Source organism: Lepidothrix coronata, unplaced genomic scaffold, assembly GCF_001604755.1.
Source record: "Lepidothrix coronata isolate B3197 unplaced genomic scaffold, Lepidothrix_coronata-1.0 Scaffold266, whole genome shotgun sequence".
Taxonomy (NCBI): Eukaryota; Metazoa; Chordata; class Aves; order Passeriformes; family Pipridae; genus Lepidothrix; species Lepidothrix coronata.
Window position 1 is genome coordinate 395,418 of NW_016690446.1, and position 23,343 is coordinate 418,760.

The 23,343-nt window shown below is 41.0% G+C and overlaps 1 protein-coding gene across 3 annotated transcripts in view; it reads left to right on the plus strand.

The window, feature by feature from the left end:
• Positions 1–77: 77 nt before the first annotated feature.
• Positions 78–23,343, plus strand: part of APBA2 (amyloid beta precursor protein binding family A member 2) — a 98,105-nt gene continuing 74,839 nt past the window's right edge. For all 3 annotated transcript variants that reach the window (XR_001878239.1, XM_017835917.1, XM_017835918.1), the window contains exon 1: positions 78–195. The gene's annotated coding sequence lies outside the window, so the exon portion shown is untranslated. The remainder of the gene's footprint in view (positions 196–23,343) is intronic.

A 23,343-nucleotide genomic window follows, 5' to 3' on the forward strand; every position in this document is an offset into this window, starting at 1 on the left:
CCCCCGCCGTGAGCAGCGCGGCGCTGTTCGCCATGCAGGTTCCGGGGCGGCGGCGCAGGCAGGTTCCCGGGCGGGCCCAGCGCGGTGTGAGGCGCTCGCGCTCGGCAGCCACACAAAAGAGCGACTGCGGCGGCGGGAGCGGGATCGGCACCGGGATCGGCACCGGGATCGGCACCGGCACCGCGCGGCTTCGCGGTAAGCACTGGCACCGGGGGCGCGGGGTGGGGGACCGGCCGGGGTCGGCGCGGGCACCGGCGGCTCCGTCGGGGGTGGGGCGGCAGAACCCCCGCGGGTTCCCTCGGGGGAGCCCCCGCCCCGCGCCAGCCCTAAATTGGGCCTGGGGGCTGCCCCCACCACGAGCGGCTGCTCCCGCTTCATCCCCATCCCCATCATCCCCATCCCCATCATCTCCATCCCCATCCCCATCATCTCCATTCCCATGTCCATCCGCATCCCCATGTCCATCCCCATCCCCATGTCCATACCCGTTCCCTGACAGCCGAACTGCCCGCGAGCGGACGGGGAGCCGGGGTGCGGGGGAGCCCCGGGGCACGGCGGAGTGGCCGCGGCCGGGGTCGGGGTAGGCGGCGCGGGGTCCGGCCCCGGGGGTGCCCGCACGGCGCCGCCGTGCCCGGGGAAGGTTCGGGTGGAGGCGATGGAGGGCCGGGCTGCGGCCCCGCTCGGTGCCCCCGGACGGCCCCGGGCCCTGGGCTCGGCCCGGCCGCCCCATGCCGGAGGGACCGGCCGTGCAACATCCGCATCGTATCAGTGTTCTGCGGGAGGGCGGGAGGTTTCAGTCCCTGTTTGTCTTAACGGGAGTCAAAAGGAATGCGAGAAGAGCCCTCCTATAATGCAGCACCGCTCGGAGTTTGTATTCGTTTCTGATTTCATGCCTCCTCTGTAGCAAAGGCATCGGAGCCTTTGATCCACTCTTTTCCCGTTCCCTTCATCATGAAGTCTGGAGGGAAAAAGCTGCTCCGTTACAAATACTTGATTTTTGTTGGTATAAACACCATGAGACATTATAGCAGGGTCTGTTTGCCTTTTTTTGAACAGTTTTCTGAATATGTATGTTGGTGGCTTGTATTGCCGTAACAAAAGGGATGGGGGTGGGGGAAAGGGAATGCTGCGTTTGGAGCTGCATCTTGGAAAGTCAAAGACAGACTGGCTTATTTTGCCTCAACTGACAGTCTGTGCTTTCAGATTTACGTACTTTGCATCCTCAGTGTCGTTTTTACGGTTGTTGCATGCTAGTGAGAACATACAAAAAAACAAATTTAAATAAAGACAAGAGATCATTCAGAGATAACATGCATTGCAGTGATGCTTAAGAAAAGTCTGAAATTACTGTGAACAGCTTGCATGAAAAATGCAAATAGTGTTTCAGTTGTATTACCTGGTCAAGGCTGCCTTATAATCTCCCAGAAGGGACTGGGAAAGTCGTTTGCAGGAAAGGTTTTTCATCTATTATGCCTGTTACCCAAGAATCCCTCATTACTTAACCAGCAGAACTGAAAACCAGAAACAACTGCTATCGTAGTTTTATGTGGTTTGTGTAAGCCACAGTATTTCCAAAATAAGGTAACTTTAAAAGAGAGGTATTTTAGTGTAATTCTTTACTGCCACTTAAGTTAAAATACAGTATGTGCTGGTTAATAGTTGAAAAGCAAAAAACTGGAGTTTATGTTACAGCATAAGATGGCAATTTATCACTGTACAGTCCTGATTCTACTCCATATGGAACAGGGAAGAGAGAGCTTTGCTTTCATATGCTGTTCTATGAATACTGAACTGCTAAAGTGGAAGCCATTGTCCTTATTCTGCTTGGGGCTCATAGGATTTCAGGCTGCAGAACTGTCCTTATAAACCTTGATTGTAAGAATTCCTAAATTCTCTGATAGTTTAGCCCTTATCTGCACTTGGAAAGATCTAAACCTGTTTTTAAAAATGCAGTGTTGCCTCTGATCAGTAGCTGCATTATTGCTTCCCCTTGATCCTCTGATGGTAAAGTGTTCTTGCAAAGGCTGTAGGTGCTTAATTCTTTTGGTTGAAGTCTTGATTCCAAGGAAGAATCTCGAGAACCATGTTTTGTGCAGTTACTTGATTAATCTCTGAGTTGGAGACTGGACATGAATTTAAACAAGAGCTAGATCTTTAAAAAGCGACCTTTACTTAAGGCTGTGAACATGAGAAACCACTTCAAGAAGCATAATTTTGCCATCTCTCCAGCTGTTCTGATAAGAATATTTGCTAAGAAATAATTTGTGAAAATGCCATGGTTTAAACATCTTCCAGTTTATATTCCTGTGCTGAGGATATAGGAATTAACAAGTGATCTGTTCCAAGCTACTAGCTCAGAAACTCGGAGAGAGGGATATGGAAGATGCTGGTTTTGTTCAGAACAAAATCTTGGTTGTGGCCTTTGAACACATCAGTGTTTAGATGCTTCTGCAGACTTTTTATATCCATCCCCCTTGTAATCTGTGTTTAAATAAACAAGGCAATTATTTCATGCTTTAAGCTACTGCACTGGTAGAGGCTGGGGAGCAGCCCTGCCAAGAAGGCCCAGAGGTCCTGGTGAACAGCAATCTGCACGTGAACCAGCCACGTACCCTGGCAGCACAGACAGCCAGGAGCATCATGGCCTGTATGAACAACCATGCAACCAGGAGGTCAAGGGAAGGGATTATTCCCCTCTACTCAGCATTCAGTAGACTGCATTTATAATCCTGGGTCCAGTTTTGGTCCCCCCAGTACAAGACTAAGTGTCTGGGGCTGGAGGCCAGGCTCTGTGAGGAGAGGGTGAGGAAGTGAGGCTTGCTCAGTCTGCAGAAAGGGAGGCTTTGGGGGGGGCCTAATAGCATCTTCCAGTACTTATAGAGAGGTCTTCAGGGAAGTGGAACCAGACTCAACACAGTGCTTTGTGGCAGAGAATGAGAGGCAAAAGGCATATGTTGAAACGAGAGGTTCAGACTGGATGAAAGCAAAATCTCTTGCCCCACAAGCACAGTCATACATGGGGACAAGGTAGCCCAGAGAGCTTGTGTGGTCTCTTGTCCTTGGAGGTTTTTAAGACCAGGCTGGATAATTCCCTAAGCAAACTGCTCAGGCCTCACAGATGACCCTGGTTTGAGCAGAATATTGGACAAGAGACCTCTGACTTTCTTTGGAACATGAATTGTTATGATCCTATGAGCAGCTACATGCTTGTGCATATCCAAACGTGATACAAGAAGTCAGATTTTTTTTAGAAAGAACTAGAGCTTTCATTCCAGGACTAATCCATGCATCTCAGTAAAGATGGAGTGTAATATCAGTAGGATACATTGGCTTCTATTATCTGTGTAACCGTACATTACTATTAGTACAAACTAATACCTTACTATAAGCCTCCCAAGGAAGACATATTTGCTTGAAATATTTTTATTTCAATGTAGATACAAGCATACTACTTGCAATCAAGAGCTTTCCTATCTGATATCTCTTGGCACTCCTGCGAGGCAATTAAAGCCTTGCAGCATTAGTGCAAGAGACATAATGGCAGTTCTAGCTGGAGAAAAAGCACTGATGCAGTTACATGCACTTCACAAGTTAAGAGGAAGGGCTGAAAGCCGAATCAGAATTCGCTGGTTTTTAGACACAAAAAAACTTGCAATCGCTGAGTCAAATGCTCATTATAAGTACTTTAGATACTTGCAAATGCTTTTAGTCTACTGGGAAGAGTATTACATGTAAGATTTCTCTTTTTTTCCTGAGGACCCATTTTCCCATGAGAGCTGTATGAAAAGCAGCTCAAGAAAGCACCATGTGATTATTGAAGTGTTCAGTACTTTAGGCTTGTGTTGTCTGCAGGAGCTGAACATGCAGCACTTAGGCTTTGTCATGGCATCCATGGAAGAGGGCTTTCATTCCAGTTCTCAGTTTTGTCTGGACTTAAGTCTTATCTTGGCTAATGATACTATTTTTCAGAATAAAGGTCTTACACAACTGGTAAAAACATGCTTAGAATGAACAGTTTGCTTCTGATGCTGGTAGGTAAATGCACTGTCATTTGAGTACAACATTCCTTTCCTTTTTTGTTGCAGTACTTACTGTCTTCATTCACCTGCTGCAGCAGAGGAAGGTGATTTGCACTTCAAGAAGAGTAAGTTAGAGCTGAGCAAAGACTGGTACAGAAAACTCCGGGATTCACAGGTGCTTCTACCTAAGCAAAAGAGGAAGGGTAGAAGCCCTGTAGGTAGGGATGAAAAGGAAAAAGTGTCATTCTTCTCAGATGATAAGGTTACATGAAATACTGCTAGAGATGCATACTCTGAAGTATACTCATGCATGAAGGGATCATTTTCTTTTGAAATAGAAGTAAATGAAAAGGAAAGGAAAGTTGGCAAAAAGATATACAAAATATGTCACTTACAACCAGTGGGAGGTTTGGAGTTGAGATAAGGATTTTCAAACAGTACTTCTGCAGCGCAGACATTCACTGATACCAACCTGGGCTGCCAGTGGGAACTGCATGGAGGACTATCTTGGGACAGTTGTCTGTTTTGAATTATTAAGATCGAGTTTCCTTCTGAAAATAGCCCTTCTAGTTACAGGCTTAGTAATGAAGATTCAGCCACAAGGGAATAACTTGTTATTGCTTTATTACTTAAAAGGCAGATTGAGTATTTCCATTCTGTTAATTGAATGAAGTAGATTTTGAACTTTGTTTTGTACATTGATATTAGGAATATTTCTGAGCATATTACTAACTAGCATTATTTCCAGATTTCTGTCTTTCCCTTTCTGAGAGATCTTCCTCATGGATGCACTTGTCAGCTACAACCTTTGCAGAAGTTCCTCTCCCCAAGTCAATTGTACAGTAACCCTGATCATTTTCAAAGAGTGAAATCTGCTGGTTTTATTCCTGAAACATTTCTCCAAGAGAGAGGCTTGGCCTTGCAAGTTTTTCTTGAGTACATCATCCACCTTTGTATTAAGGATTCACAGGATCTGATCCATGAAGATTTAGTGAAAGTCTTTCACCTGCTTACAGAGCTTAGATTTAGCTAAGGATTCGTGATGTGGTCACAGTGGGCATGTTTACTTCTTCCTGAGTATAGCAACATCTTAAAAAAACCCAACAACAAACAGCTCACAGCCCAACCTAGTAGTTTAGCAACACTAACCATGAGTGGGGACACGGTTCTGGGGAGTGTGCAGGTCTAAATGCTTGACCACAGGAGTCCAGAATGCTGAGTGATGTTATGTAACATGGGAACACAGGGCTTTTTGAGTTCACTTACATTTTCTCCAGTAAGATACTTTTCTTGCAGTGACTGTTGAAGAGTCATCTCTGCTTTCCAGTTGTTCCACTTTGGATTTGTTGTGAGTGACAGCCAACTGATTATCTTAGCATGACACTGCAGGGTTCTCTGGGGGATTTAGTGAGATAGTAATTCCAGTAAAAACTGAACAGAAAATTGATATTTTAGCAGATAAACAGTGATGGAGAATTCCTATTCTTGTGTATAGACTTTCATCGTTCCATCTCACTGTGTTAAGAGCCTGAGTCCACAGAAAGAGTTTCATTTAGCTGAGATTTTAGGAGTGACATCAGAATGATCCCCTGGGATCAGTGTGGTCTCGTCCTCTGGATAAGCAGCTGAAAAAGGAAGCATAAGAATAAATGTGGAAGACCTTGCATATCTTCAGGTAAACCTTAGTTGCGCGCTATAAACTAGCAACAGACAGCAGTGACCGTGTCACCTCAATTCCTCACAAAAATACTGTGCCTTTCTGTGGGAGAATCACATGGACAGAGCTCTTAAGGGCCTCTGGAAGGGGCTCCTCAAGGCATCCTGCCATGCAAAAGACCACTGGTGTCAGGCAGATGACCCTGTAGCACCCACAGATCCTCACTCATAGATTAAGATCAAAGATTAAGCCATTGCAGCATTTCACACTGCGGAAGAAGCAAAGTGCATCAAAACCCTTGTGGAACCAACTCTTGCTGTCATGAAGCATTTGTGACAGAGAAGGGACTTTTGAAGTGGTTATGTTAATGAAACACAGAGAAAACTCGTCTGCATACGGGAGAGACCTGGACACCTGTAAGTGCTGACTTACTTTAGGAGTTTAAACTGATCAGAGAAGTAAAATTAGCATATTGGAAAACAAGAGAACATGGGAGGAAGGCAGGAAGGAAAGAAAGAGGGGAAACAACAACATTTGGTGGTGATAGTGGTATGTCTGTATATGAAAATTCTCAGAGGAAGAAGAGGAATATTTGAAGTGTAGGCTCCCAAAGAGTGGGTGTTTAGGCAGAATTGGGGAGCCAGAATGAAGCATAAGCTGCAGTTGCAAAATCAAGGTGATACCTGTCTCAAATTCTCTAAAACACAAGTTCATGGAATCATCAGTGTGTTATCTGCACTAAATGAGGATAAAAAGCTACCAAGGAGCAAAAAATTCAGTTTCTATGTTTGTCTGTTTTGGTGCTCAATTATTCCAAACCCCTCCAAACAAATATTTTTAAACAGCAGTTTCCCCCCTCTATACAAGCCATAACCCAGGGTGAGAAGCACAAGTTCCAAAGGGACAGCACCTATCTAAACAGTATTATTAGAAAGTCCCAGAAAGAGTAGCTGTGTTTGGCATTCAAGTTCAGTGAACTAGCTTATTTTTGTGTGAAAGAAAGAAGGAGTAATAATGAAAATAATATTCCCACAATGCCCTTCACCTGTTTACTGCCCTTCATGCACTACCCAGAAAAAAAGGGGCTTGGGTGGACTTTCTGTCACCCAGTGCCAAGACCAGAAGATTAGAAGTGCTACTTAACTTTGCCTTTTCCTGCCCCAACAAAATGGTGATATATTCCTGGGTTACTGGATTAACTGAAGAGAGTGGGTGTTGCACAGACCAGATTCTGTTCTAGAATGACATAGGATTTTAATCCCTCTTTTTTTTGCTATCACTGAGAGTGAAATGACATCAATGAATTGGCACTTCTCTCTAGAATCACTGATACCAGCTACCACCAAAACTTATTTCAGTGCAAGGGCAAGTGCACCCTTTTGGTTTAGTCAAATCTTGAAATAGGTCTCAAATCTCACTGTGAAAGCTGAGAGATGACTTTTCAACACATCAGGGGGAGTGCTTGGAGATGGTATTGCTTGCTTCTCGTGCAGAAGCAAGATTGCTTCAGGGCTGCTACGCTCCTCAAATCCATACCAAATCTCTCTCCTGGGAATGAAATCTTTAATGTTTTCTTCTAATCTGCAGCTTTTCTGTCTATTAAGGATGGCCATCCTGACTGATACCAGGTTTCACAGGGTTGCTGTGCTGTCTTGAGTTTTAAAGATGACTACAACTGCTAATAGATGAATGATCACAAAGGCAGTTACACAAAGAACAGAAATATTTCTACTCTTATAAACCGATCCAGTATACAAAGAAGAGACTTGCCTGGTTCCCAGTTCTTACTATGCAGCATAGCACGTTGTTGCCATGCTACCAGATTGCTTGCCTTGATGTTTAAATTTACCCTTAACAGATTTGTATTTAAAAAGAACGAACAGTAAAAAGAATGCTAACAGTACAGTAAAATATAAAATAACCTGACAAGATGTAAGCCTTGTCACTGATTTTTGACAGATTTTTATTTTCTTTCCTAAACCCCACCATCACAACAAATCTCAGATATGAATGAACCAATGAGATACGGAAAAGTTCTGTCTGGGAATGCAGTAAAGGTTTATATCAAGGGAGGAATGTTAGTTATAGTTTCCATACTTAACAAAAATGTGCATTTTGCCTGCCTCACTAAGTGCCTCTTGCTGTCCTCATAGTCTCTGATTTACCACAAAGGGAGATCAGAGTACAATGATATTTTCTTGTTATTGCTGTATTGTAGATGATAAAAGAATGTTATATATATATATATATCTCTATATGTCTATGTAGATATATATAGATATATAAAATGTCCTTTAGGCACAAAATCTTGTGTTACTGGAAGACAGCTCTTGATTAGAAATAAGGCAGCTTTAAAAAGAAACTTATCCCTGTGATATTCTTAGCCAGTCAATCAGTGTGGCTTTAATTATGTAGAAGTATTTGACATGTTATGGCCCAGGAGATAAGAGCTGTTGCATACTAGATGAATGAAAGGGAAGGAATTCTGTTGGTGACTAGAAATTCCATGCTCAGTGCTGCATTAGAGACATAAAATGAGCACTGGAGGGGAACACTTCCTAGTAAATACTGATTTGCATTGTATTTCTGATTCCAGCATTATGAAGGTTGTTAGTAGCAGAATTCTTCATTCCTGTTTAATGACTAACTGCTTTCATAATGGAAAACTTGCCATGAAAATACCTGTGTAGTATCAGGAATGTGCCTTTAAGTCAGTTGTGTTGGTGAGGGGGGGTTTTTTGGTTGGTTTGTTGTTTATTTATACAGCACTATTAGCCCTTTGTGACAGTATTATTTTTTTCCTGTGCATTTACCTGTGTTTGTTTTTAAAGTTTTTAATCACAATTTAGTAAACTATCTATCTTTTTCTTGAGCTAACATTGATTTAGCTTAGATTTGTTAAGACTTTTTGGTGTTGGGAGTCCCAGGATATTTCATGGTTTAGTTGAGGCTCCAGGTGTTGGTGTGTGAGAATCACAACTTTGAGCTTAATTTCACCTAGGCTCCAGGAATGAGGGTAGTGTGAATATGTACTTCAGATGTCTGCGGACAATATGATACCTTTAAATAATTTTGGAATGCTTATCATTGGCACTACAGAAGTTGTAGTAGAAATAAGTTCCTTAATATTAACCAGCATCCGTTTGAATGAGCCAAGCTTGAGTAATCGGTTTTCTTTCTGATGGTACTTAACATTTTTATAACCATTCATAATAAATACAAACAAGCCAAATGCCATCCAGAGTCAATTGTGTTACATATCTTCCTATGAGTAATGATAATCCCAATTAAATTAAAGCAGTAATTAAGGTAATGGCAGTAACCTACTCTAGTACAGGTAGTTACCCTCTCAGGGTTAGGAAACCTGAAAGCTGTATATCGCTTCTCTCCCTGTGCTTTGGCACAATGAGTCTTGTCTTGTGACAGGATGAAATCCATCCTGCCTTTAAGATGATATCTCACATCATGGGATAAACTTGTGGCTGACTGTGGCTGACAGCTGAGGGTGGCCCTGGCTGGCTGGTTCCAGCTCGTACCGTGTTGGGCCCACTGACACACTGACTGTGTCCTCAGGCTGGGCTTGGGGCAGTCTTGCTGCTCCTTCCTCACGCCTGTGCTGGGAGCCTCGGAGGCTCAGCGGGGAGGGTTCTCTTCCTGAGCTGCATGCCAGGCTCCTGGGCACAGGAGGCGTCCTGAGAGACCCTTGTGTCTCGTGAAGACAGGCCATGGGGGAAATTCAGACAGAAACTTATAAACAGTAAAGTTTGAAGTTTACCATACGTGTGGAACTTAGCTAAACAACACAGTAGCATCCTGAATGAAATGAAGGTGATTGAAAAAAAAAAAAAAGTCTTTATTGTAGTGGAGCCCATGAGCCAGCTAAATGTGGAGCTTCTTGGTGGTTGGCATTTAAAAAGACAGCAGTAAACTGTCATTGCTCAAAAGACTGACCTATCTAAATAGGCTTGATGGTTTCGTGTCTTCTGTATACATTAATCTACAGAGGAAAAGAATACTGTAAGAATGTAAAAAAGTGGCACAGAACCAAGGTAACCTCATATTATGGTAGCAAAAGGTTGTGAAGCACTGGATTTAATCAATAATGCACAGACCAAACATCTACTGAAAACTAACTGGAAAATCTTGACTTGATTTTGATATTTAGTTGAATGTTGCTTTAACCTTCTTGTTGGATTAAAGTATGAAGATAAAAATAATTACCTTTGTGAATATACGTATTAAATATTTTGCCTATTTAAGTATGAATAACATGGATAAAAAGTTCTCTGGAGACTGTAAAAGGATGGCTTTGCAGTTATTACACTATTTTCACTGTTATTTTCTTTACCAGTACTGTGTCACTGTGTGTGGAGTTATGTGTGTTTGGTTTTTAAACAAACTCCCCAAAGTCCACTTTATTAATTTGTCAGCTGTAGACTTAGTTATAGATTTTTAAGCTCTTTGTGGCAGGAATGTCCACAGAACACTTAACATAATGAAATCTTGGCTAATGGACTTTTCCACAACACACATAATTTAGGATTTATTTGCCTCCAGCTGCAAGTTGTTACTATAGCAAATACAAGATGAAGAATTAAATGGAAAGGAAAATACAATGTGACTGTTCAGGGCTTGCGTCTGGTAAAGGGATATCAAAGGGCACAGCAGTTGATTATAGCCTTGCAGTGCTGGGCTGCATGTGATGGTACAGAGTTGTATCCTGCAGGGAAGCCTTTTAAGTGCCTGACCAAACCCATTGGGAAAGCCCAGGAAAGGTGTGCACGGTGTTAGGTGGTTGCTGTTTTACAGTGTAGGCAGCTCCTGTTTTTAAGGGACTGTGGCATATCTTTGATTTGAACTGAGTGCAGCTCAACGTCTTCCAGTTTTGCTACAAGCAGCAGCCTTCCCTGTGGTGTTCCTGCCCCCTGGAATGTGCCACCAACCCCAGCAGGATTAGAGTTGTCTGTCTCTGCAACCTAGGGAGTTCTAGTTACCACTAGGAGGCTGCCATGGGGTAGTTGTTCAGACTATAATAATTAAGCTTAGAAAGATGAAACCAAGTTGACTTAATGATAGAAAATTAGGAATTGTTCCAATTGTCAGAGTAATTAGTCTACATTTGACTTTCCCAATAAACACAACTGTTTATAATAAGTAGAAGTCTTTAGGGATCATATTCTGCCAGCCATAATACTTGTTGTCATATATATATATATATATGTATATATATATATGCAACCGCAGACAAGACATTACTTACCTTAAACCTGATACCAAAATTTATATACATGCTGCCCTGAGCATCAGTTGAAGACAAACCAATCTATTTATGAGCAAGTAATGAAGTCACTGAAGAGTAAGTCTTAGCAAGACTCATACTGAGATCAGCTCAGTGGGTTAGAACACAGTGCCAGTAACACCAAGGTCGTGGGCTTGACCCCCATATAGGCCATTCCCTTAAGAGTTGGACTCAGTCATTCTTGTGGGTCCCTTTCAGCTCAGAATATTCTGTGATTCTGTGGTTTACATTCTTGCCTCAGTAGCTACTCACTGCATGTTTGGTGATGAGGCATGCAGAGCACTGAACTGGAGGACTCAGAGAGTACAAACCAGGCTGCCCTACAGTGTACCAACGTGATATCTCAGTGATTTGTCAAGTATTTCAGTTTTAAAGGAAAAATGTTAATTCCTGGAAGTGTTATCCAAGAGCATAGGTACCTTTACTGAGAACCTAGGCAATGGATGTTTACTTAATTGCATTATGCAAAATGTGATTATCTTACAACAAATGAAATAAAATGCAGGGAAAATTCTTGTTTTCACACTAGCTTTTTAATCTATCTATTTCTAAAGCTTCGTTAATACTCCTCTGGTCCTTTGATAGCCCATTTGACACAAGTAAGGTAATAGGCAGATATGGAGCATCGGGCTGCCTGTGTGTAGATGTCTTCCATGCTGCTGCCCAGCTATAACCGTTGGGTACAGCAACCTTGCCCTGCAGGAATAATGCCTTTTCTCCAATAGATCTATTACAGATGGGTTTTTCTGTGCAATACCATTATTTGATATGCTGCAGTTAAGCCAGCTCCAGTCAATCCAAACCAAATCACTTGTTGAGGCCACCTGTAGATCTAATTAACCCTCATGGCACTGCATCTTACTCAAGCACAGGATGCACTTCCTTCTTGGGAATGGCTGAAACTGTATTAATGCTTTTTGGAATATTGCCTAACAGTGAGTTTTCAGGGTTCTTCCAGTGTGCTGCATTGTTGCCTCCTTAGCCTGCCAGTTACTGATAGGGGAAGTCTATCTACCTGTGTGTGAAGAAAAAGAAAAAAAAAAGAACCCAAACCCCAGGCTTAAAGTTTCCGAGTAGTTAGGATTTTGATGGATCACTAGAACTCTCAATGTTTCCATCTCTAGCGGAGCACAGAATGGCAGAGAAGACAAAGAAGAGAGAGCCAGCTATTGTCTCCTGTGCTTTCATGAAGTTCGTGACCATGGAGGAATGACATGCACTCAGTCAAAGACTATTCAAGAGTCTGAAAAGATATAAAGAGCATATTATGAACTGCCAAAGGCTCATATCAAACTTTCTACCATTTCTGTTCTAATATTTGTGTTTACTTTTATTTTCATAACAAAAATGCTTCAGCTTTATCACACACCTGTAGAGGGTAGGACTACAGTCTCCAGTTTGAAACAGTTGCTCTTCCTATAATGAATTGGCAAAAGTGAGATAAACATTCAGTTATCATCATGAAAGTCCAAAAGAAAATGAATGCTTCCTCAGACTCCCAGCATGCTGGTGTTGTAAGGGGAGTTATGCTCAGAAGTAATTAATTTATGGGGTTTCATCTCCCAGCAACAGACTTGAATCTTACAGATTCCATGGCATTGCTACAGAAATCACATAAAATCAGGATGCCTTTTTCCAAACATGGTCAGAGACTTTAATAAATATTCAATCTGTTCCTTTTCATGCCAGAACCACCCAAGACATGGAGTAAACCAGTGCTTTGTTGCCCTGCTTTGTCTAAGAAAGCCTTAGTTCTTCAATTTTGAATTTCTCCAACTAGACAAGATCCACATGCCTCCTTTCTCCTTTACAGACCATTAGGAGCTGGTAAGACTTGTGCATCAGAGCCCAGGCAGCTAATGATGCCTGACTTCCTGGCTATAAGTGGAGTGTTTTAGACAGCAGAGGAATGTCTGTTGTGTCAAGGATTTCACTTGAACATTGCCTGTAGATTTCTTGAAATGGATTTCTCTACCTTTACTGAAAAACTTTCAAAGTAGAGTAGGCAGTTGAGATAGCCAAAGTCACATTTTTTTCAAAAAGTCCTTTAACTGCAGGCTAATTGCATATTTATTTCATCCAGGATGAATGTTGTTTGTGCTCTGTGTATTATCAGAAAAGAATCAAAACTTTGAAATCTTCTGTTTAGGCAATAAAAATATTGAGGGGAGGAAAAAGGAAAAATATTAGTTCTATTCTCCAAAATGAAAGAACTGTCTTTGGTATTGCAATTTCATAGGTAGAAATCTGCATAGACTAGTGATTTGTTTATCTGCTCAAAGCTCTCTACATAATTGGCACTTTGTCGTCTTCTATCTGTAAATTACAGTCAGTCATTGGGGGAGTGCCTGATTAACCAAAAATAGGGTTAACTCCTTGCATATAAATGTAGTTACCTTCCTGGATCTAGGGGAACATAAATACAGACATAAATGTATTACTACTCTTCAGTGAGATACTGGAAAAAAATACCTTTAATGCCATACATCTGTGGATGCTGGTAAAGCAGATAACCTGCTTGGTTCCTTTAAAATGGAATGATGGAAGTGGACTTATGAGGAAGATGCGAGTACATAAATCACATAAAACCAAAGACAGGTTGTTACAAACAACTACAAATGAAATGGGCAAATTAGGTAACAAATTTTGTATTAAGTTTTTGACTGACTTGGTGAAGGGAAGACTCTTTTCAAATGTCATTCTTTGCATTGATAACACAACAGTAGAGACAGTTTAGATCTCAGAAAACAGTCTGGATCAACCCAATTTGCATCTTTCCTAGCCTGGTACTTAACATCTGGAAATAAATCCTTAAATAGAAGTGGAAATAGGCTTTCTCTAAATATTCAGCTTACTAATTAACTAAGATCTTAGTCCTTCAATTTACAGAGCATTTGTGTAAGTGCTTGGTAATTTTTTGGAAACCAAAAGATCTCTGTACAACATACAAACTAAGCTGTGAGAATCAGAGTTCAAAGGAACTGCAACATCCTAAATGCAAAACTCCACCCACCCTAACTGAGGATAAAAGATTATATCCTCACTTAAAATATATTGGTTACTGTGGATGATCCATCCATAGCTGCTTTTTTTTTAATGGCCTTAAATAATGTGCTCAAATTTGCATTGCAAATTGTAGGATGGTGGGCTGGTTTTCTTTTCAACCAAATCAAGTCAGTTCTGCCAAGGTCCTCTGTATCCAACAACCCAATAGTGAAGAGCATTTTGGCCACCTTGTTTTTCATCTTTTGTTTGCTTAAATTATTTTCTGTTGAGCATAAGGGACAGATATTTTTATAAGTTCACTGTAGGGTTTCACAGATGTAGGTTTAAGGAGATTATTTATGCTTTAGGATTTAACATCTACCAGCATGCTGTTCATTTGCCTGATATCACTAGGGACTAGTTTTTTCATTTGCAGTTTATAAATCCTCATTTTCAGACATTCAGGTTTTCAGATAGCTGGATATTTGAAACATCCTGCAGTTATTAATATCACAAATTTTATTTCAGATGAACTAATAGTGTTTATTCAACCACCATTATATATGATAGGTCTAGGGTTTTGTTTTGTTTTTAAAGTTAAACAGAATGGGTAAAGCTAACCTAGTAGCTTGTTGAGGATCACCTTGGGAGCCCTCCCTTAGTTCGATGCATGTTTGATGAGGACTGCAGTTTTCTTGTGCCCTCTACTGATAAATTCAGTGATTAGCCTTCCAAAAGGACAACAGCTGAAGCTCAAAAGCACTTATCCAATTCTTTTTCCTTCCAAAAACCTTGCATCTGGAATGAAGAAGTCAAACCTGTGCTCTGTGTGCCTCTGTGTGAGGTCCCCAACCCCTGGCAGAGGTGGTAAATGAAGATGTGATCGAGTCTTATGTCAACCTCAGATAAGTGACTGCAATGGGCTGTGGTGGCTCATCCAAAGCCTTGCACTCCATGCAGACAAGCCACTCATACTCCTGCAGGAGCAGCTCCATACAGTATGTTTGGATATATAAGCCCTTTATTCCCTGTAGCAGTGTAGATGGTGACATCCACCATTCCCTTCCAAGCAGTATTCCTCAGCTGCACAATCTGGCAGTGCAGCCCCCCTGGGGCTGCTTCCCCTGCCCTGTTCCGCTGTGTCCTGTCAGATTGTACTGGGGACAGAACTGTCAGGGCCAGAGAGAGCAGGAGCTGGCTGAGATTTGCCAAGCAATAAGTGATATCCTTCTCATGAAGCAGGATACTTGAAACATTAAAATGCAAGAACAGGAGGTGAAATGAAAATGTGAGCCTTGCTTGAAATGTCTGAGTTAGCTAAATCTCTGTGCTGCTTTCAAAGCATATTGCCTATTCTTTTATAATTAAAGCTTGAAATTGTTTTATGTGTGCTGCAGTGATTGACTTCACAACAAGAAAGAAATTAAAAATGAGAGAAAGCTTCATAATATTTAATAATATTATGTTAGAAATTTGACAATAACACTGTTTCTTTCTCAGTGGTTTTCATCCTATTCTTGGCAAGCATTTTCCGGTGCTGTGTTCCTTGTACCATGATAAGAGCCATTCTGGATTGCTGATAGGCTCAAAACTCAAGCAGTTTGTAGTCAAATGACCAGATGCCTTTATTTGATCACTCTGGGATGGGATGCTGTGAGATACCAAAATGCAGTCTAACAATTTGCAGAGAGGCTGCAGTCACCCCTGTGGTCCTACCAACAGCTCATCCTGTATTCAGTTTTCTTTGGACTGTGAAAAACCAACAAAGGACAGAATTTCCCCTTTCAAGTTTTATTATGTTTTCGTTTCTACTGAATAAAAAATGTGAATCGTGTTATACTGTAATTTTTGCAAAATAATGCATCTTAAACGTATTTTGGTACTGCCAAGTGACCCAAGATCATTAGTATTTCATGGAGTTTCCTTCCCCTGTATTAAAAAAATAATACTTTCTCTATCTCCTCTGACATTCAAAGGTTAGAAAAATGAAGATAAACCTGAAAAAAGACTACGAAAGAGGCAAATAGTTGCATATCATTTCAGCACCTGTGCAAAGGTCATTTTTATGCATTAGAGAGCTGCAAAGTGCTGAAAGAGAAAACCTGCAGCAGATAAGGAATGTTGTAACAGGCAAGGCCAGAGACGGAGCCTCTGGATCCATCTGCTGTCCTCGTGTGTAAAGTGGGAAGCTTCAACAGATATTGCAGAGCAACTAGGGAAAAAAAATAACTTCCCTCCTAGAACTGGCAAATTTCCCCATTACACAACACACACACGGTGCTGTGCTCTGACAACATAATCTGACCTTGGAAAAGTCATAGCGTTTTTCACAAACCTCCAGAAAATACTCTCTGCATGGAAAGGTGCTTGATTGTTTGCATTTAAAAGAGGACTCATTATTCCAGGTGATGTCTGAATTTAATTTTTTATATTGCAGTGGTGGTTATTAAAATTGCTGATACAGATCTCTCCAGTTTTCGTACAGCTGCAGCTGATCCAGACTAGATTTACTGTTTTGTTTCATAGTTCTGCTGAAGCTTTGAATGAGATCTGTTCATTGGGCGTCTTGTACTACATACAGAAGTACCCCTAGGGCACTGTATAAATTAATATTCCATCCATGAATGTAGCTAGTAGTTAATTTATCATTTGGCAGTGAGAAACAAGAGACCAGATTACTGATTAATTATAATGAAGCTGAACAGAATGCTCACGTGTATGCTGAAGCAGAGTATTAATATGCTAGTGATGGCCTTTGCAATCTGCAGCCTGTTTCTGTAGTGTTAAATCTAGCAGTTTAAGAAGAAATAAGAACTGTGGCAAATAATACCAGTATTTTTAGCTTAGCTAATTAAAATTTTATGACTGGCATAGAAGATTTGAGTTTATGGCATCTTCAGGTTTGGCATGGGGAAATAAAAGAATTCTCAAGAGTTGACTTCTCCTGTAACCTGTCATATCTTATTATGCTGTTTTCAACCCTGTCTGATTTGAAACAAAACAAACGTGTAATTTATTCCTCACGAAAAAGAAGAGGAAAGGGAACCCAGTAACTGCAGCCAGCAAGTACATCTGAAATAATACCATGATAGCTGTGAGTGACTGTTAGGAGCAATTGCATCCAATGATCATCCTAAAAATAATGAGGTCCTGCCACCTGGGAAGAAGCTTTAGAAAAACACCAGAAGGAATATTCATGAATTACAATAATTACCTGATATATAGTTATCAAATGCAGTCTAGATAAACACAAGAATGTGCTCTTTTAAGGATGTAAACAAAAAGAGGAATGAAGGAATCGGGGTGGGGGGGTGGTGCAGTGTCACAGGGCCATAGACAGCCATGTGAAATGTGGCACCCTTAACCCTTTGTCTGCAGCAAAGACAGACAGTTGTGTTAAGGACAGTGTTGATTAGGATTGCCTGTTAGCTTTGGGATGAGGTGTGGACACGGCCAGTAGTTAATTCTACAAACCTCTGTCAGACATTGTGGATCTAATAGAGGTGATAGCAAAAAAACCTGACAGGTTTTCACCCAGTCCTTTAATCCAGTTTCACTGCCACCATGTTTAGGTAAGACTATTCTTGGAATCTTCTACCTGTGGGAGAAATACTATGAAGAATATTGATAAAAAACAATACATAGAATTTTTTAGGAATTCAGTGATTCAGGAGTACTAAACTGAAACCTTATCCAGGTGAGCAGTACTTAGGAAAAGAATAGGCTCTGGGCATGCCCCTTGCAGTCTCAGAAGGGATAAAATACCATAGTTGATTCACAAAGCAGTGTGCAAATTGGGTTTTCCATTTGTCCACTCTCTCAGTTTAATGAGACTGAAGTGTTTCGCTAAGGAGGATGAGTTATGAGGAAGACCAAGCTCCTCCCTCTAAGCAATTGTAAATTCAAAATTAAGAGGCTCCAAAGGGAAAATGGATGAAGGGTTGGGCAGATATACCCCCGTGCATTTCTCCATAGGGGTGGGTGCCATTATCCTTAAACCCCCAGAGGAAGCAGCTCAGGCTAGAACAGTATTGCATCCTTAAGGACATATTCCAGGTGAAAATCACAGGTGCTGAGTTTCCATGTGATAAATCCAAAGCAGAAACTCAAAGGTACTTATTGCAATGAGGGTCTTAGTATCCGAGCTGAAGCACATTGACAGGTGGGACAAATATCTTGGCATGGCTGCGTGCTAGAGGAAAGCAACAACCCCAAGCATCATGGTGCCTACAGGTTCAAAACGCGTGTAAATCACACAGGGGCAGTTATTGCTTTTCAATCTTTCCTCTCTTTGAGCCCCATGTTGGGCGCCAGTTATGTCTCAGTTTAATGAGACTGAAGTGTTTTGCTAAGGAGGATGAGTTATGAGGAAGACCAAGCTCCTCCCTCTAAGCAATTGTAAATTCAAAATTAAGAGGCTCCAATTGAGGAAGTATGGAAAAAGAAAAAACAACAGCCCTTTATTAAAGGATATATGCGTTTTGGCAGGACAACAAAAGAACACAAAACCAACCAACCAATAATCCTGTACCCAACAGTCCCCTTCAAAAGGAAGCAGTTCAGGACTTTCTGCCTTTTAGCGCAGTTCTAATCACGGCCAGCAGGGGGCGCTGTTGGATCCCGGGAGGAGCAGAGCCTGCAGTGCTCGGTTTGGGCAGCAGGGGGCGCTGTCGGGCCACCAATGGAGATCCCCTCACCGGGAAGGGGAAAAGGGGAAAAGGGGGAAAGGGGGAAAGGGGCTCTTCCCGCGAACTCACACTGTCGGCAGCTGGCTCCGGCCAGGGCTGCCCCAGAGGTTCCTTCACAGAAGGGCCAAGCCTCTCTGATAAAATCTGAGCAAGTCTGGGCTGGGGGCAGAACAGGGCACAGGAGAACGGAGGCGAACGGAGGCGAACGGAGGCCAGAAGCAGCCAGATGACCCGGCCACAAACAAAGCGAACTCAGAGCCTTTCCACCACCCCCCCTCCCTGAGTCAGGGCAAAGGTGAAATGCCTGCTGTTTCCTGAGGAGAGGAAAACCACCTCATCACCTCCCTCTCCGCCCCTTGCCCCCCCCATCTTTTGAGGGATATCAGCTTGGAATGTGGGTCTGCTGGCTAGTTCCTTTGTGTGTGTCAATCACCCTAGGCAAACACCCTCCCCCTCCCTCCTTCAACATCTTTCTTTTGCAGTGATGCAGGGGAAAGAAAAAAAAATTCCCCCTTGGTTTTTTTAGAACAAGTAAACCTATGACATGGGGCCTCTGGTGGTCTAGTGGTTAGGGTGCAGGACTCTCACCGCTGCGACCCGGGTTCGATTCCCAGCCCCCCGGGCAGATGGAGCTCATCAGCCCTGTGTGGCAATCCATCTAAGAGAAGGTCACTCTAAACAAACCTACGTCCTGAGACCCTCACTGCCACTGTCCAAGCTTGCTTGGCCCCAGCAGATGAACCTCAGGATTAAAGGGTGGGCTCAGTTCAGCACACACTGGGTCTCACCTAAAAAATCCACTGCGCAGGCTCGAAGGGTTAATGACCTTTCCCAAATCTTCGCTTGTGAAGACTGGCCATTATTATTATTATTATTATTAAACCTATGACATCCACCCCTTACGATTTCCTGTGTTGATCAGTGGATTCAGACCAGATAATGACATGGCATTTAGTACCGCTGTTGTAGAGACACCTTTACCTTTAAATGGAAAGAGTCCTTTAATTCTCAGAGAGACAAGAGGAGGGCTGTGGACTCTCCTATGTGATTTTGCATCTCCTTTTAAATAAATAGCCCATACTGCTTTACTTTGGAATGGGAACATTTTTATTATCCTTAATGCTTGAAGTAGATGGGAATGACCATCTTTCACTTCCCACTCTTCTGACTAGTTTTCATTTACTGTTATTTTCATAGACGACTCCGTTAATTACAGATCTCCTTAATGTACACTTTGATTTATAGTAAGAATAGAAATTAGGTGCCTGCAGTGTGTGCTCCTGCTCTGGAACATATATTTTGCACATTGGTACTTTGTACTGCTGTTTGTCTTTTTGTGTCCTATAATTTTCTATCAGTTATCCTTGCTTCCTAATTCCACAGAAAGCCATTTATTCCTTAATTATTCTGTTGCAAATATGTTTTAAAGACACAGCTACCTGTTTTGCTGATATGCTGCTTACACATATGTTCCATTTTTGCCTCTCTTTAATCAGTTACTTCCTTAACTTCCCCCAGACCTCAGTGCTCTGTACGGATGTAAAATATAGCAGTCATGTTAGGAAGTGGTTTTATTGGGTTAGTCAGCTAATTCCTCTGCATCGTGTCAGGATTTCAGTGGTAAAGAATTGTGAGGAAAAGGCTTAAATTTACTTGAGCTTAAATGAAAGGTGAAAAAGTACAGGAAAAAAAATGTCATTTAGATCAGGCTTGTCCTGAAGAAACAAGATATGCTGTCTAGAGGCTGCAGGGCTGCAAGAGTGTAGTTATAGTCTATCGGGCTGGCTGAGAACTGGAAATAGCGTTCTCCTTTGTCATGCAGTATCATCAAATCAGATGCAGATTTGCAGACCTGCACAACAATGATTAGGTGTTAGCAAGTGTTTTTACCCTGCACGGAGTGTAAACAGTAGTAGTCTGGGGTATAATGTAGTGGATTTTTGCCAGTGTTTCATTTATTGTCTGCAACTGGTGACATGCAGTGATTTTCTATGCAGAGCTGCAACTGTTTTATTTATTTCTAACTGCTTGCCATAAATGTTTTTCTGGATGCAAAGACAATCTTTCTCAAGATAGCAGCTAACAATTCAAGAATAGAAAACACTGGGTTTGATAGTTTAAGATCTACTTAGATGCTACTCATCAGCCCTTTGAGCCATTTTAGAGCCTTCAAGTTTCACTACTGATGAAGTAAAGGTGATGCTACTCATACAGTTAAGGGTTTGCAAGCTTGGGCTTTGGCATGACTGAAGCACTAGCATTTATTTTTAATAAGGTGCTCTAGTCCTTTTGTGCAGACCTATGAAATGTTTGTTCCCCAGACTCCTGCTTCACAGTTTATAGTGATGTGTTTGGGCTGCAGTTGGGGCTGAATAGACAAATGAAAATAAATAAGGATAGCGTGTCATTATGATTTCAAGTTAAACTGATGAAACTGAATTATCTTTGTCTAGCCTTTTAAAATTTGCAGTGACTACAGTAATATGTATTAGAGGCAAATAGAGCATTTTGGAAGGGATTTTGAGAGACATCACAGTCCTAATAGGTTACAAACAACTAATGGTGCATTCAGAGCTACTCAGAACTTATCTAAGAGAATTACATGAATTTGAGGATCTCCAGTTTAATATCTGTTCTTCCACATAATATACATGGGCATCATTTACTTACTAATACTTGTATGATGTATAGGAAGGTTTATTTCTTACTTCAGTTTACTTCTAAGATCCCTTTCTGTTACTTCAAATCCATCCCTTTCCCTTGAACTACACTTGGAATCCGTACCCCCAGCATCATTGATGACATAATTGATTTCTGGAAAATGTTAAGCAGACTAATTAATTTATCTTAAAATTTCATTTAAGTTCAATTATATGTTGACTTTAAGTGTCTTTTATGTATAACTTTATGTGTGTGTATATTTTCATCAGTTCTGTTACAAAACTGATGATAAAGGGATAGATGTATGAATTGCCCTAGGAAAAATGAATTGTGAGCTCTCAGGTACAGACAAGGCTTTCTGTACCAGACTGCTATGCTAACTACGGGGAAGTGGAGTCCATGATTTTGTAAGAAAATTACTAAGGTATTTAGAAAGAGAGAATAAAGCTGGCTGTAAACTGCAGTAGGTGTCACTAGCTAGCTCCCTAAGGAGTTTGAAGAATACTTAAGGTGCCAACTATGTTCACCTTGAAATTAAAGTTTTGTGATTCTACAATTAAAAATGCTCAAGTAAGAAAATAAGTTTATGGCAAAATACATATTCCTCAAATATTTTTATGCTACTTGTATTTTTAAGAATCCTTCTAGTTAAGAGAATATAATAGTTATGTTATTATAAAATTATATTCTTGACAGTCTCCAGACATTGTCTAAATACTTTGTGTAGTGGAAAATAGCAGTTTTATTGAGGAAATACAGTTCTCTAGTAGATGTGTTGTCCAGTAGTGTAACAAATATCTAAGTGTAGTAATCAGAGAAATTAAGAGATTGATCAGGATTTGTGTACAGTTGAAAATTTACATTAACTTCTTACCTAGAATGGATGTTAAGTCAAGTCGCAAATTGCTTTTCCTAACAATAGGTAAAATACCTGTTTTACTAGATACCAGCATGTATCTAGTAGACACAGTGTCCACTAGAGTGTACAGTGTCTACTATGTTCATTTTTGGTTTCTTTGTTCCTATGTGTGTCTTGCTTGGCAATACAATGTTTTATGGCTGAGTCCCTGCTGAAATGTATCTCAAAAAAATTGCAGTGAAATGAAAAAAACAATTGGGAACTTAATTAATGAAGTATATACTCATTCACTGTAAATTCAAATTAAGTCCAGTAATGTCTCTAATAACTTGGAGAAAATCAGTCCTCATCACTCGAGTAAATATCCCAATGGTGGAATAAGGATAAACCCTTCCTAGGAATTGTGTCATATATCTGTAGCCTTTTTTTTTGTAGGGGTCTTATTTCACTTTTCAGATTTCAAATGTTATATTTGCTGAAGTCTTAAGTGCTTAGATACTGTACAGACTATTGATTTTGTTCTCCCTGCTGCAGCTGATAAAATGGATGAAAGCATACAGTGATGGTAAGACTAGAGGTTCTTCATCTTCACAGCACTGTGCAGATACCGGTTCATTAATCACCCCAGCAGTGTTACAAAATGGTTAATTATCCTTATTTTCACTTATCTAAAAAACTTTTTTTCCTCCTAAAACAGAATACTGCAATTGGCACAACCAAAATTTTGATATTCTGTTTTTTTTAGCATCTGGGACCTCAGAGTGCAGTACTTCAATTAAGTAATTACATATAAGTCAAGCCAGTCATCTTAAATACTTTAAGATGAATTGAAATAGGAAAGCAGATATGTTTTATTTTTGTGGGAAGCATATGAGAATATTCCAGTGAACAACTCAGGACTCCCGTAATTCGTAAGGTCTTAAAAGTATGCTTTGTTTTTGCGCTCCGTCTTTCAGCTCCAGTGGAGTAACTGATCAGAAATAAAATGTCTGCTCTTTCTATAGAATAACTAATCCACAAGTTGTCTCTTCCAGAAGCCCTTTGCTCCCCAAATTAATCACAATAATAAACCCATAATTTATTACTTATAAACAACTTGAGATATATTTGTTGTATGAGTTCCAGCTTACTCAGGACCGCTGTATAATCTCTGAAGGTGTTGGGGTTTTTTAAAG